Raw genomic sequence first — 12,339 nt, 5'->3', positions numbered from 1 at the left:
CCTGGCCAGGTAGCTAGGTTGATTGGAGTATTGTACCGATGCCTCAGGGTGGTGGGTTGGATCCCTGATTGGGACACATGTGGGAGTCGGCCAGTGAATACATGAATGAGTGGAGCAATGGACTGATGTTTCTTTCTCTCTCTCACACCTCAATAATAATAATAACGGGATGGGGTAAAGGAGTGGGGGAAAGAGTACAGAGGCAGTTGCAAATTCAAAATAGGATGATTCTGAGTAAAAACTTGGAGGTGAGAGAGCTAAAGATGCTGCTTGTAAAAAGAGAGGGCCAGAAGCTAGAATCTTCACTATATAACCCCAAAGGAAGGGGAGCATGGCTGATATGATCAGGGAACAGCAGAGTCCAGTAAGGCTGGAGAGGACTGAGAGGGGAAAACGAAGAGATGAGGCCACAGAAGTATGGCAGGGAGAAGTACAGATCATGTAGGAACTTAGAGACCAATCAATGGCTTTCTCTCTGAATGAAATGAAGGGCCAATGTGGGTTCTGAGTAATAGTGATTTGACAAGTTCTAAAAGATGAACTACAGCTGGTGTGTTGAGACTGGGTAGAAGCAAGAGACAGTAAGAAAGAGCAATAGAATAAAGTCTCTCAGAATTGTAGAAATGACAGGGCTTTGGAAATAATTTTTTCAGGGATAAGAAAACTGAGGCCCAGGAAGTTAAGTGAGTTTTCCACAGTCATGTATTACAGTCTGGAATAATCCACTTTGCATTTGTGTAGCCTTTTCAGTGCTTTCCGGCTTAGCATCTCATCTTGTGTTCGACAATCCTCTCAGCAGTTCACAGGGTGGTGGTAGCTGACATTCATTTATAAGATAGCTGGCCAAAATTAGGGACCAGGTTTAAAATATTCTCTCAGACTCAATATATATATTTAGTAACTGCCTATACAAGGAATGAGTCTGCAGTCATGCCCATTATACCACGACGTACTAAATAACCTAATTCAGACTTTCAAGTAACAAAAATGACTCCATTTTATACAATCTAACCTTATGGAGCAACAATGGAGCCAAGACTACCAAATGTTGACCATGAGTATTAGGTAGTGTATGTCTATTACAAATTTTAAAAAAAGTAATTCTGAGGCAAATGGAAAGTAGCAATTTTGTTCCCTATGACACTGTGTACTCCGATCTCTGCCTCTCCCTTCTTCTTCTACTCAGTCTCACCTTGCAAGGTCTTTCCCAGATTCGAAAGCAGGTGGTAAACAACTAATTCCCATGGGGTAGTTGTTGATACTAGCACAAGTGGTTATCTCTCTCCAGGGGTATGTGTGCTTGAATAGAAAACTCAAAACCTTCAAATCCCAAAGGAACTGAAGTCAAGTTAGCAGGGAATATCATCTTAAAGAACTCCTAGCATGTCTCAAATCACACTAAATAAATTAAAACTCAGCAACTATTTATTGATGAACTACCATACTGTCGATCACAAAAATAAGGCATAGTTCTTGCCATTAAGATGGTCAGTCCAGATGAAGACAACAAAATAACTAGCTTTACTTTACCGAATGTCTGCTATGTGTCTGGCACTGAGCTGTTTTACATGAGCAATATGGACCAAGTATTACACTTAGCTCAGTGCTCAACCAGTAATAAATGTTCAATACATTGTGGCCATATTACTATAATCTTCACTTCATCTTAATGTTCACTTCTGTACTTAATCTTCACTTAATCTTGCACTTAATCTTCACTTCTGCTCCATGAAGTGGTTATTAGCTTTATGCTTAAGGTCATACAGCTATTAAGAGCTAGGATTCTAACTCAAGTCTGTATGATTCTAAAACTTACACTATTAATAACTATCAATATTCAATACTCCCATAACATTAATACAAATGCTGCAGAATGATGTTTCGGTTGATGACAGACCGCATATACAACGGTGGTCTCATAAGATTATAATGGAGCTGAAAATTTTCTATTGCTAATGGTAACAGTCATCATAAAGTGGTAGTGTAACACATTACTTATGTGTTTGTGGTGATGTTGATGTAACAAACCTACTACAAAAATATGTATATACAATACAATTATGTATAGTATAATAGCTGGTAATGATAATAACAACTGTTATTAGTTTATGTATATACGATACTATACATATTATACTATACTATACTTTATGTCATTAGCTTAGAGTGGAGTCTTTCTACTTATAAAAAAATTTTGCTTTAAAGTATGTCATGTTATGCCAGCAGCAACTTTAGAACTTGTGTTTACTGTGTCTCGTGATTGCATCATTTTCTCTTGTGCTTGATTTAATCTCATGCAGTTTTGTACATTAACATGACGTACAGGCTTGTAGCCTAGGAGCTAGGCTATCCATACAGCCTGGGTGTATAACAGGCTATACCATCTACGTTTGAGAAACTATAGTCTGTGATGTTCGAACAATGGCAAAAATGCCTACAACGTATTTCTCCCAACGTATTTCTCCCTGTCATTATCCCTGCACATGACTGTAGAAAGATGTTTAATTTCACTTGGAAGTCTGAGGAGTTGGCTAACAAGAATATGCAATGAAGAGCCCTGGCTGGTGTGGCTCAGTGGACTGAGCACCAGCCTGCAAACCAAAGGGTCACTGGTTAGATTCTCAGTCAGGCCATATGCCTGGGTGGCGGGCCAGGTTGTGTGTGAGAGGCAACCACACATTGATGTTTCTCTCCCTCTCTCTCTCCCTCCCTTTCTCTAAAAATAAATAAAATCTTTGAAAAAAATAAGAGAATATGCAATAAAGAGGAAGTGACATGTAAGCTGGATCCTGAATGACAATTAATGTGCCACATGGGAAAGAAAGGAAATGAAGGTAGAGTTTGGTCCCAGTAATAATGATGATGAGTATCTGAACAAGTATAGAGAAGGGGAAAGGTAACAAGGGATAATTTAGGAAACAGTCTCTCAAAGGGTCTTCGTGCTACACTAATGTGAGCAGTGAGGAAAAGGTGTGAGGAAAAGGTGTCAGGAATGACTCAGAAGTTTCTAGTTTGGGCAAATGAAAAAATTCCCACTAAAATTGGAAAGCATGGAGGAGATGGCCTTTAGAAATAAATCATAATTTTGTTATGGACATTGTGAATCTGAACTATATTTGGGACAATCAAGCAATGAAATCTGTTAGGCAGGTGGAAACCACAGTCAAACTTAGGGAAGAGTTCAGAGTAGAGGATGAACACTTGGGAGTCACTGCTATGACTACAGTAGTTTCAAAACTACAAGCATAAGAGATTGAGTATATGAGTGCCTAGGTAGCACTCGTGGTATCTACATAATAAGGCCAGCCTTAACATTGAGACCATAACGGAACTCTGAAAATAAGCAAAGCCTTAACACACACCCACAAATCAAAAGGCAGGGTCCAGCAGAAGTAAGGCCTGCTTGAGTGTGGTTGGTAGGGTAATAATATGGGTGTAATAATTTATAGTTTTAATTTGAACATTTCACCTAACATGTCATACGGTGTGCTTGACTGTGATGTTATTATGTTATAGAATTACATGCTTATGACTCTGTAATAAAAGATTTTGTAATAAAAAGGGGTGTTATTTGTGCCAGACCCTGTACGTCCAATGCCTCCAACTTCACAGATTAAAAAAACTGAGGTTGTTAGTATAGAGTGTAAACTGATATCTGAGGACAAAGACCTCAGTGTTTTTACTCTTCTATCTTCAAATGTGTATCTAGCAAACTGAATGTTCAATAAATATCTGATGAGCAGAAAACATGAAAGAAGGAGGCACAGAGAATAAAACAGAATGTCCAAAGTTATAGTTTAAGTGGTAAACACTAATATCCAGGTGATTTCAATCTTGTATGCTTTACATTCCACAGGTTTTTTCCTAACCCCATCTCCCCAACACACATATACACAGGGACTACATTGTTATGAAAAATAATTAAGATACTCTTAAATCCCAAACAAGAGTGGAAATATTCCTTCAAACTCCATATAATAAAGGGCATCTCTGGGGGGGGGGGGAGTTAATCTCATGCTTAATAGTAAAAGAATGAAAATTTCCCCCTAAAATCAGGAACAAGCCAAGGATGTCTGCTCTTGCTGCTTCTATCCAACACTGTACCGAAGAAAATTAGGCAAGAAAAAGAAAAAAGGACATCTATATTGGAAAGGAAGTAGAAGCATCTCTACTGGCAGATGACATGATCCTGTATATAGAAAATCCTAAAGAATAAATAAAAAAACCCTACTAGAGCTTACAAATAAGTTCAGCAAAAATGCAAGATAAAGATCAATAAATACAAATTAATTATATGTTTATACCAGGGGTGTTCAACTCATTTTTGCCAGGAGCCACATCAACCTCGTGGTTGTCTTCCAAGAACCGAATGTAATTTTAGGACTGTATAAATGTAACTATTCCTTAACAGTTAAGTGAGAGCTCAGTACTGAAGCTGGGTGGAATATACCCTTGTTTCATCCTCTGGGTCCAGACAAAACAAGGTGGAGGGCCGGATTCAGCTGGTGCCATCTGTGGTCTATACATAGCAATAAATAACCCAAATATGAAAACAAGAAAACAATTCCACTTACAGTAAGATCTAAAAGAATAAAATGCTTAAGAATAAATTTAACAAAAGAAGTGCAAGACTCGTACTCTGAAATCTACAAAACATCATTGAAAGAAATTAAAGACCTATATAAATGGAAAGAGAACCCATGTACATACATGAATTGAAAAACTTAAAACCATTAAAACTGCAATACTCTCCAAATTGTGTAACAGATTCAACAATCTCTATCAAAATCCTAGCTAGGTTTTTTTGAGAAATTGACAAGCCGATCCTAAAATTCACATGGAAATTCAAGGGACTCAGAATAGCCCAACTCATCTTGAAAAGAAAAACAATGTTGGAAAACTCACAATTCCCGATTTCAACACTTGTCACAAAGCTATAAAAATCAAGACAATAATACAGCCATAAGGACAGACATGTAGATCAGCAGAACATAACTGAGAGGCCAGATAAAAACCTATTTATTTATATATAGTCAGTTGATTTTCTACAAGGATATCAAGACAATCCAATGGCAAAAAAAGAGCCTTTCAACAAGTGGTGCTGGGAAAACTGGGTGGGTATCCCCAAGTAAAAGAATAAATGGATCCCTACCTCACACTACATACAAAAATTAAAATTGATCAAAGATCTAAATGTAAGAGCTAAAACCATAAAACTCTTAGATGTAAATCTTCATGACCTTGGATCAGGCAATTTGTTTTTAAATATGACACCAAAAGCACAGCAATTAAGGAAAAATAAATTAGGCTTCATCAAAATTTAAAACTATTGTGCTTCAAATTGACACTATCGAGAAAGTGAAAAGACAATCCATACAAATGGGAGAAAACATCTGCCAATCATGTATCTCTTAAGAGAGTAGTATCCAGAATATGTAGACTCTTACAACTACTACTCAACAATAAAAAGACAACCCAGTTAAAACATAGGCAAAGAATTTAAATAGACATGTCTCCGAAGAAGAAATGTAAGTTGTCAATAAGCACATGAAAAGACACTCAGAATCATTAGTCATTAAGGAAATGAAAATCAAAGTCACAATGAGATACCCCTTTTATATTCACCAGGACGGTCATTATCAAAAAAATGGACAATAACAAGTGTTGGCTGACGAAGAAGTGGTGTGCACGTGTGGATGTGTGTGTGTGTGTGTGTGAGAGAGAGAGACAGAGAGACAGAGAGAGAGAGAGACAGAGAGAGAGAGAGAGAATGCTAATGAGTCCACAGGCTTCTTTTGGGGGTGATGAAATTATTCTGGAATTAAATAATGATGATGGTGGCACAATTTTGTAAATATACTATAAAACCACTGAATTATACACTTAAAAAAAGGAAATGTGAGTATCTTAATTGTTAAAAACTTGTAAGAGGTAAAAAAAATTCCTCATATATAACCTGGTTAGCTCACCTCTTCCCCCCAAATTCTCCAACTCAGTATCACTGCTTCACGAGATCTGGAAACAGATTATTTTCTACTTTTTGACAATAACTAAAAGAAGACAGAACAGTAAAGATATCTTATAAACACACAAAAAGCAGAAATTCTACCCACAACTTAGGTTACCAGACATCATTTCTCAACCTTCCATTCACAGGACACTTAAGTTAATCACATGAAAGATTTTCCCAGACTTAAATTCTTAAGTCAGTCTCTGAGTCAAATCCTACTATTAAGTAGTCAATCTTGATTTGATTTCTTCAAACCATAGTGCTGATAATAGTTCTGAAGATTAGTCTCAGAACTGCTAGAGTAATTATTTTGACTGGAAACTACTCCTCCCCTATTATATGGAGAGTCCATGTTAAATGAAAAGATAATCTACAAAATAACCTATCAGTATAGAATGCATACTTCCAGAGAATATAAATTCAAATATGCCCAGCTAGCATCTCCCCTCCATTTCTTTCCTGTCAAAAGACTGTAAGGGTTTAAAGGGTCAATGAAGGTTTCTTTGGGGAATAGCTGCCCCTGACGTTGCCAATACCGGAGTGCTTTCAGACACCAGTTTCTCGTGGTCCCTAACAATTTTTAACATTTGGAGGAATAATAAGTAAGTCCAAAATACATTTTTCTAGTAAGCCAAGATTTCTATTTTCTTTATTACAAACCTCTAAGTGTTAAATGAAAATCTAACTATCTAATAAGCCAAAGTTCCAGACTAGTCAATATAAACCCAGTAGAAAATTATATTGAAAAAGGAGATTTGTTTCTGTGCAGTTGCCTTAACTAAAATGTTACTCTAAGGGAAAAGAAAAAGTCTCGTGGCTCAGTCTGTCTCAGGATTCCATGAAAGATGGCCCTTTTCTTCTTCTACAAGAAATCTTCTAAGACTTTCAATGAAAGCAAAATGTTATGTTAATTAACACCACAGATACCTCTTTCCAAAAACATTAAAGCAGGTCAACAATTAGCCTTTAAAAGTAATAAAACCATTCCCCCTACACACATTTATTCATCACCACTAATTTAAAAAACAAACAAACACCCAGACTTCTAAAGATAATCACAGATGAAGATAAAACTTGGCTTAAGCTCTGGTTGGTGTGGCTCAGTGGACTGCGTGTTGCCCTGAGAATCACAGGGTCACTGGTTTGGTTCCCAGTCAGGGCACATGCCTGGGTTGCAGGCCAGATACCCCAGTAGGGAGTGTGTGAGAGGTAATCACACATTGATGCTTCTCTCTCTTTCTTTCTCCCATCCTTCCCCTCTGTCTGAAAATAAATAAATTAAAAATTTATTAAAAAAAAAAACTTGGCTTAAGACAAGTTACAAAAACTTAAATATAGAAGATAGAATTTCATACTCCAGGGTGAGATTTCATCATATGTAGTAAAATCTAGACAAGCAGGGCCAGACCAGGTCAGTTCTCAAATGGAAAAATTAAAGACGTTTAAGCGAACAGGTTGAGATTCATGATCATGCCCAAGCCAGTCCTGAACCAATAATCTCAGCCAGTTTCACAACATTAAAGAAATTCTTTTGTTAAGAAAATGAATATGGTAGAATTAATATGATTTTTCTGTTGTTTCTTTTACCTATCTGCATTTTCCAAATTCTTCATAAAAAGCACTTATTACTTTTATGGTATTTTTTAAAGATTTATTTATTTTGCCCTGGCTGGCGTAGCTCAGTGGATTGAGCGCGGGCTGGGAACCAAAGTGTCCCAGGTTCGATTCCCAGCCAGGGTACATGCCTGGGTTGCAGGCCATGACCCCCAGCAGCCGCACATTGATGTTTCTCTCTCTCTCTCTCTCTCCCTCCCTTCCCTCTCTAAAAATGAATAAATAAAAAATCTTAAAAAAAAAAGAAGTTAAAATGAGCTTTATGTTAAAAGAAAAAAAAGATTTATTTATTTTTAGAGAGAGGAGAAGGGAGGGAGAAAGGAGAGGGAGAGAAACATCAGTGTGTGGTTGCTTCTGTTGTGTCCCCCACTGGGGACTTGGCCCACAACCCAGGCATGTGCCCTGACTGGGAATGAACGAGCGACCCTTTGGTTTGCAGGCCAGCATTCAATCCACTGAGCCCCACCAACCAGGGCACTTTTATGATACTTAGAACAGTTTTTAAAAAGCATTAATAGTAGGTTTCAACACCTGAATGCTGAAACTTCATTAGTAGACAATAATCTCAAAAAACATAAGACCAAGTAAACCAGTTGTATAATTCACAAGGTCAAGACATTTCCATTTGCCAAGTAGACAGTTTGCTCTGAGAGCATCAGAGATAACAATGGTTGTACTTTGCCCCAATCTTTTCTCTGACAAAACAGGCTTTTGTCTAGAGTCACCAGATGCCTCAGCAAGTGCCAGAAGCTCAGAGCCTAGATAACACAGCTGAAGTTGGTACTCCCATGCAGGCATTAAGAAATAATCCTCTGCCCACAACTCTATTGTGCAAGCTTTGGCAGCTGCCAGGGCCAGTACAGAATGAGAGGACAGGGGTTCAGAGCCACAGTTGCACCTCTTTCCCATACCAGCGTTCTCCTTTTGTCCTCAGATGGCTCACTCCGCTGCCAATTTCAAGCCTTACTGGTCTTCTTGGTTTAGCCACCTGGCTGTCTACCTACACTTAAAAAACCATGTTGGAGATGATGGGATTGTAGTAAAACTTAAACACTCCCAAATAAACTGAGGGTACCTTGCTTAGGGCACTTTCATAAAAGTTATGAGCCTTGATTCCACCTAGTTAAATCCCTCTTGCTTTCGTCTTGGCAGATCAGAATAGTAATAGGCTGCCCTATGAGAGTTGTAAAACACTACATATCCAACCATTTCCTGTACCTTGAAGGGAGGAAAAGGAAAAAAAACCAAAAACAAAGCAAGAAAAAGACTGGGTGGGGGTGGGGGATAGAAGCGGGGAACAAAATCCTTCCTCCTAGCGCATGGGCCGAGACCCCAGAGACCAGGTCCAAGCTCCCTTCCTGCTCCACTTCCAGCCACACTACACTGAAAGCCAACAACAATCCTTCCACTTGCAGAGGCTTCCACACATTTCTCCCCTCAGCCAACTCTTGAGCCAGAATGAGAGGCACTGCTGGCACATGCCAGTTCTTGTTTATGAGCTGGTTACCACCTCAAAGGCTGCTTGGCCCGAGGCCTGCCCTCTCTTTATAGGATCTTTCAAACTTCAAAATGGGATCTTTTCTTGGATTCCTCTCAAGACACTGCGGTGGGTTACTTAACCTCCTGCTTCCTACTCAAGGACTTTTCTAGGGACTATATTCTTGGGAGCAGGCAATGTCATCCAACATGAAAGGACATTTCTACCCGCCCATACAAAGTAGAGAAAGACGGAAAGATTTTATGTGAAGGTAAAAGCAAACGCTTTCAGAAGTTACTTCAACAGCTATCAAGAAAGGAGTCATAAGAAAGGGGCTGAAATCAGATAATTCTCTCCTTTGCTGTCACAGTATAACAGAGAGAGTAGGGAGGAAGATACCTGATACCTGTTTTGCTGATAATTACACTGTCATGTGCTACAGAGTTTATTTCTGAAATTTTGTAATAGAAATTCTCCTAAGTTGAATTCTACACCCTACTGGCTAGAAGTTGAAAAGAGACATTTGGAAGACAGATTTTCAGACTATTTTTGCTGCCTCTCCAATCTACCTAGGTCTCCTTCCTTCCCTTAATTCCACCGCACCTTGTAGGGACTGAGAAGAATGAAAACCTAGATATACTTAGACATAGTTACAGGTTAGAGCCTGGTTCTCTAATGTGTTAGGAGAAAAAAAATAATTTGTTTTTTAAATTTTTTGTGGAGCCCTGGCCAAGTGGCTCAGCTTGTTGGAGTGTCATCCAGTACACCAAAAGGCTGTGGGTTTGATTCCTGGTCAGGGTACATATCTAGGATATGGGTTCAATCCTGGTTGGGGCATGTACGGGAGGCAACTGATCAGTGTTCCTCTCTCTCTCCCTAAAATCAATAAACATATCCTTGGGCAAAGATTAAAAAAACCTTTTTGTGGAAACATAACATTCACGACAGAAAACTACATATATCATATATGTCCAACCACTGCATTTTCATACATATACACAGCTGTGTAAGTACCACCCATATAAAAAAAGCTTGTTTTCTTTTCCTAGCAAACAGTTCTTAAACAGAGATTTGCCCTTTTGGGGATATGTGGTAATGTCTGGAGACATTTTTGGTTGTCTTAACTTGGGGACAATTCTACTGGCATCTAACAGGGCAAGGAAAGGACGATGCTAAACATCCTACAGTACACAGGACTGTCCCCACCACACAGAATTACCTAGCTCCAAACGCCAATGGTGCTGTTGTTGAGAACCCTGGATTATAACCACCCAGAAGTCCTCCTTGTACTTCCTCCCCAGAAGAGACTTCTACTACTAAAATGTAAAACTCTTTTGCTCTAGCAGAAAAGCTGTTGTTACACAATGCCATAAGGAGGTGGGACACAGAAAGCCTCAATGATCACAGATGACAAAACTCACCTACCTCAAAAAACGGAGAAGCTGCAAAGAAGAGAAAAGAAACAGAACAAACATCTGTTACTGGCCTACAACTACTAGACCACCATGCACTATGCATTTACAGTGTACTTTTAACCCATCCAAAGTTTAAGGAAAATGAGTTTCAGAAAGGTAGGTAAATTTGCAAGCCTCCACATCAATGAAGTTGCAGTGCTGAGATTCAAACGCAAGTTTAATCAAAATCTATGCTTTCATTTTAATTCCATTATGGAAGTTGAGAATGTCTTGGGAGAGAGAGTGAAAAGAAGAAAAACATAGGAAGTGGTGGAAATAAAAAGCAGAGATCACTCTTTCATTGCTCATAGGTAACATGGGAAAAAAAAACCTTTTCTTTCCTTAAAGCATGACTCAATACAGTAAACCAAATCTAACCTTAGAACCAAGCAAGCTCTTTCAGAGAATTTTAAAATGTTTTTTGTGGACATGTGTTCCCACTTGTAGTTTTGTATGCTCTCCATTGCTCAGGGAAGAACTTCCTAATATGCCATCTAGGTTGGCTACCGTCTCTGTATTCCTCAGGAATCAATCCTGGGCCCCCTTCTTTTCATCTCATTCAAGACACATTTTCTCTGGCAAAGTTCACCCACTTCCATGGCATCAATTACTCTTTATTTGTTCACATTGCAAACTTCTACATTTTTAGATTTCCGGTTTCCTCTTATGAGCTCCAGACATTAAGGGACATTTCATTTAATTCATTTAACTCCAAATTAACTACTATTCATCTTTCAGATATTTACTCAAACTTCTTCATGGATATTTTTTCTGACCCCCATCCTGATGTGAACAAAAAAGGGGCCACATTCTAACCCTGACAAGCTCAGGGGAGGCCTGCATGGCAGCTTCACAAACTCAGAGACTGAAAGTAATCACATAGGATGGTCTGAAATGAAAACTTCTAAACTAAAAGTAAGTCACAGCAGGAAGTCTTGTCCTAAGCTGGTGTCTTTCTTTTTCTTTTTCTTTTTTTTTCAATTCTCACCCTAGGATATATTTATTGATTTGAGAGAGAGAGAAAGAGAAATTGATTTGTTGCCTCCCGTACCTGGGGATTGAACCTGCAACCTAGGTATGTCCCCTGACCAGGGACTGAACCCACAACCTTTTGGTGTTTGAGATATTGTTCCACCTAACTAAGCTACCAGGCCAGGATTAGGCCAGTATTCTCCACAAACATCAATCTTTACCTTAACTGAGTCTATTACTGCTTTTTGCACATCAGAGCAACCCCCTTTTTACAGACCCCTCAAGGCACAATCTCCCACCAGAACACAAAACTCCTCATTGTTACCTTGTTCTGCTGCATACCATCTCTATGTGCTGTTAATGTTAATTGCTAACCATCCTGTACCCACCAATATAAAAAACGTATTTGTCTCTTCACTTATTTTTACACAGTCTAAGAGATGAGATTTGCTTTGATCCACTTTGCTTTCTCCTGCCTCCCTAATCTATTGCCAATGAATTTCATGCAACCTTCCTTACACACCCTTCTTTGATTGTAATGTATAAAATAAGGTGTAAAACTGCCATTCTCTGGAGTATTTTCACAATCCATTGAGATTTTGCTTCCTGGCAATTGTCATCAGTTTGGCTCAAATAAACTCATAAAAATTTTCTACAAGTCTGGACATTTCTTATGATGACACTGATATGCATGTGATTACTTGATTTCATTCTGTCTCTTACCAGACTGTATGCCTCATTGGATTTATTATTCAGTAGCCTACAAGATGAACTTTGGAAGTCGTTCTGAAAGATACAGCAACATATAAGCG

General features: G+C 38.6%; 1 protein-coding gene and 1 long non-coding RNA gene across 2 annotated transcripts in view; both read right to left on the bottom strand.

Moving 5' to 3' along the window:
* Window positions 1-12,339, bottom strand: part of ZNF609 (zinc finger protein 609) — a 196,995-nt gene that overhangs the window by 141,099 nt on the left and 43,557 nt on the right.
* LOC118496671 lies at window positions 1,093-2,638 on the bottom strand. The gene is made up of 2 exons (XR_004899229.1): window positions 1,697-2,638; window positions 1,093-1,659 (listed from the first exon to the last, which is right to left on the bottom strand). It is a non-coding gene; the product is annotated as an uncharacterized LOC118496671 (long non-coding RNA).

The sequence above is a fragment of the Phyllostomus discolor genome, chromosome 1 (assembly GCF_004126475.2).
Source record: "Phyllostomus discolor isolate MPI-MPIP mPhyDis1 chromosome 1, mPhyDis1.pri.v3, whole genome shotgun sequence".
In the NCBI taxonomy this organism is placed as follows: domain Eukaryota; kingdom Metazoa; phylum Chordata; class Mammalia; order Chiroptera; family Phyllostomidae; genus Phyllostomus; species Phyllostomus discolor.
Note: the sequence above shows the minus strand (reverse complement) of the source record. Positions and strands in the feature narration are given on the sequence as shown.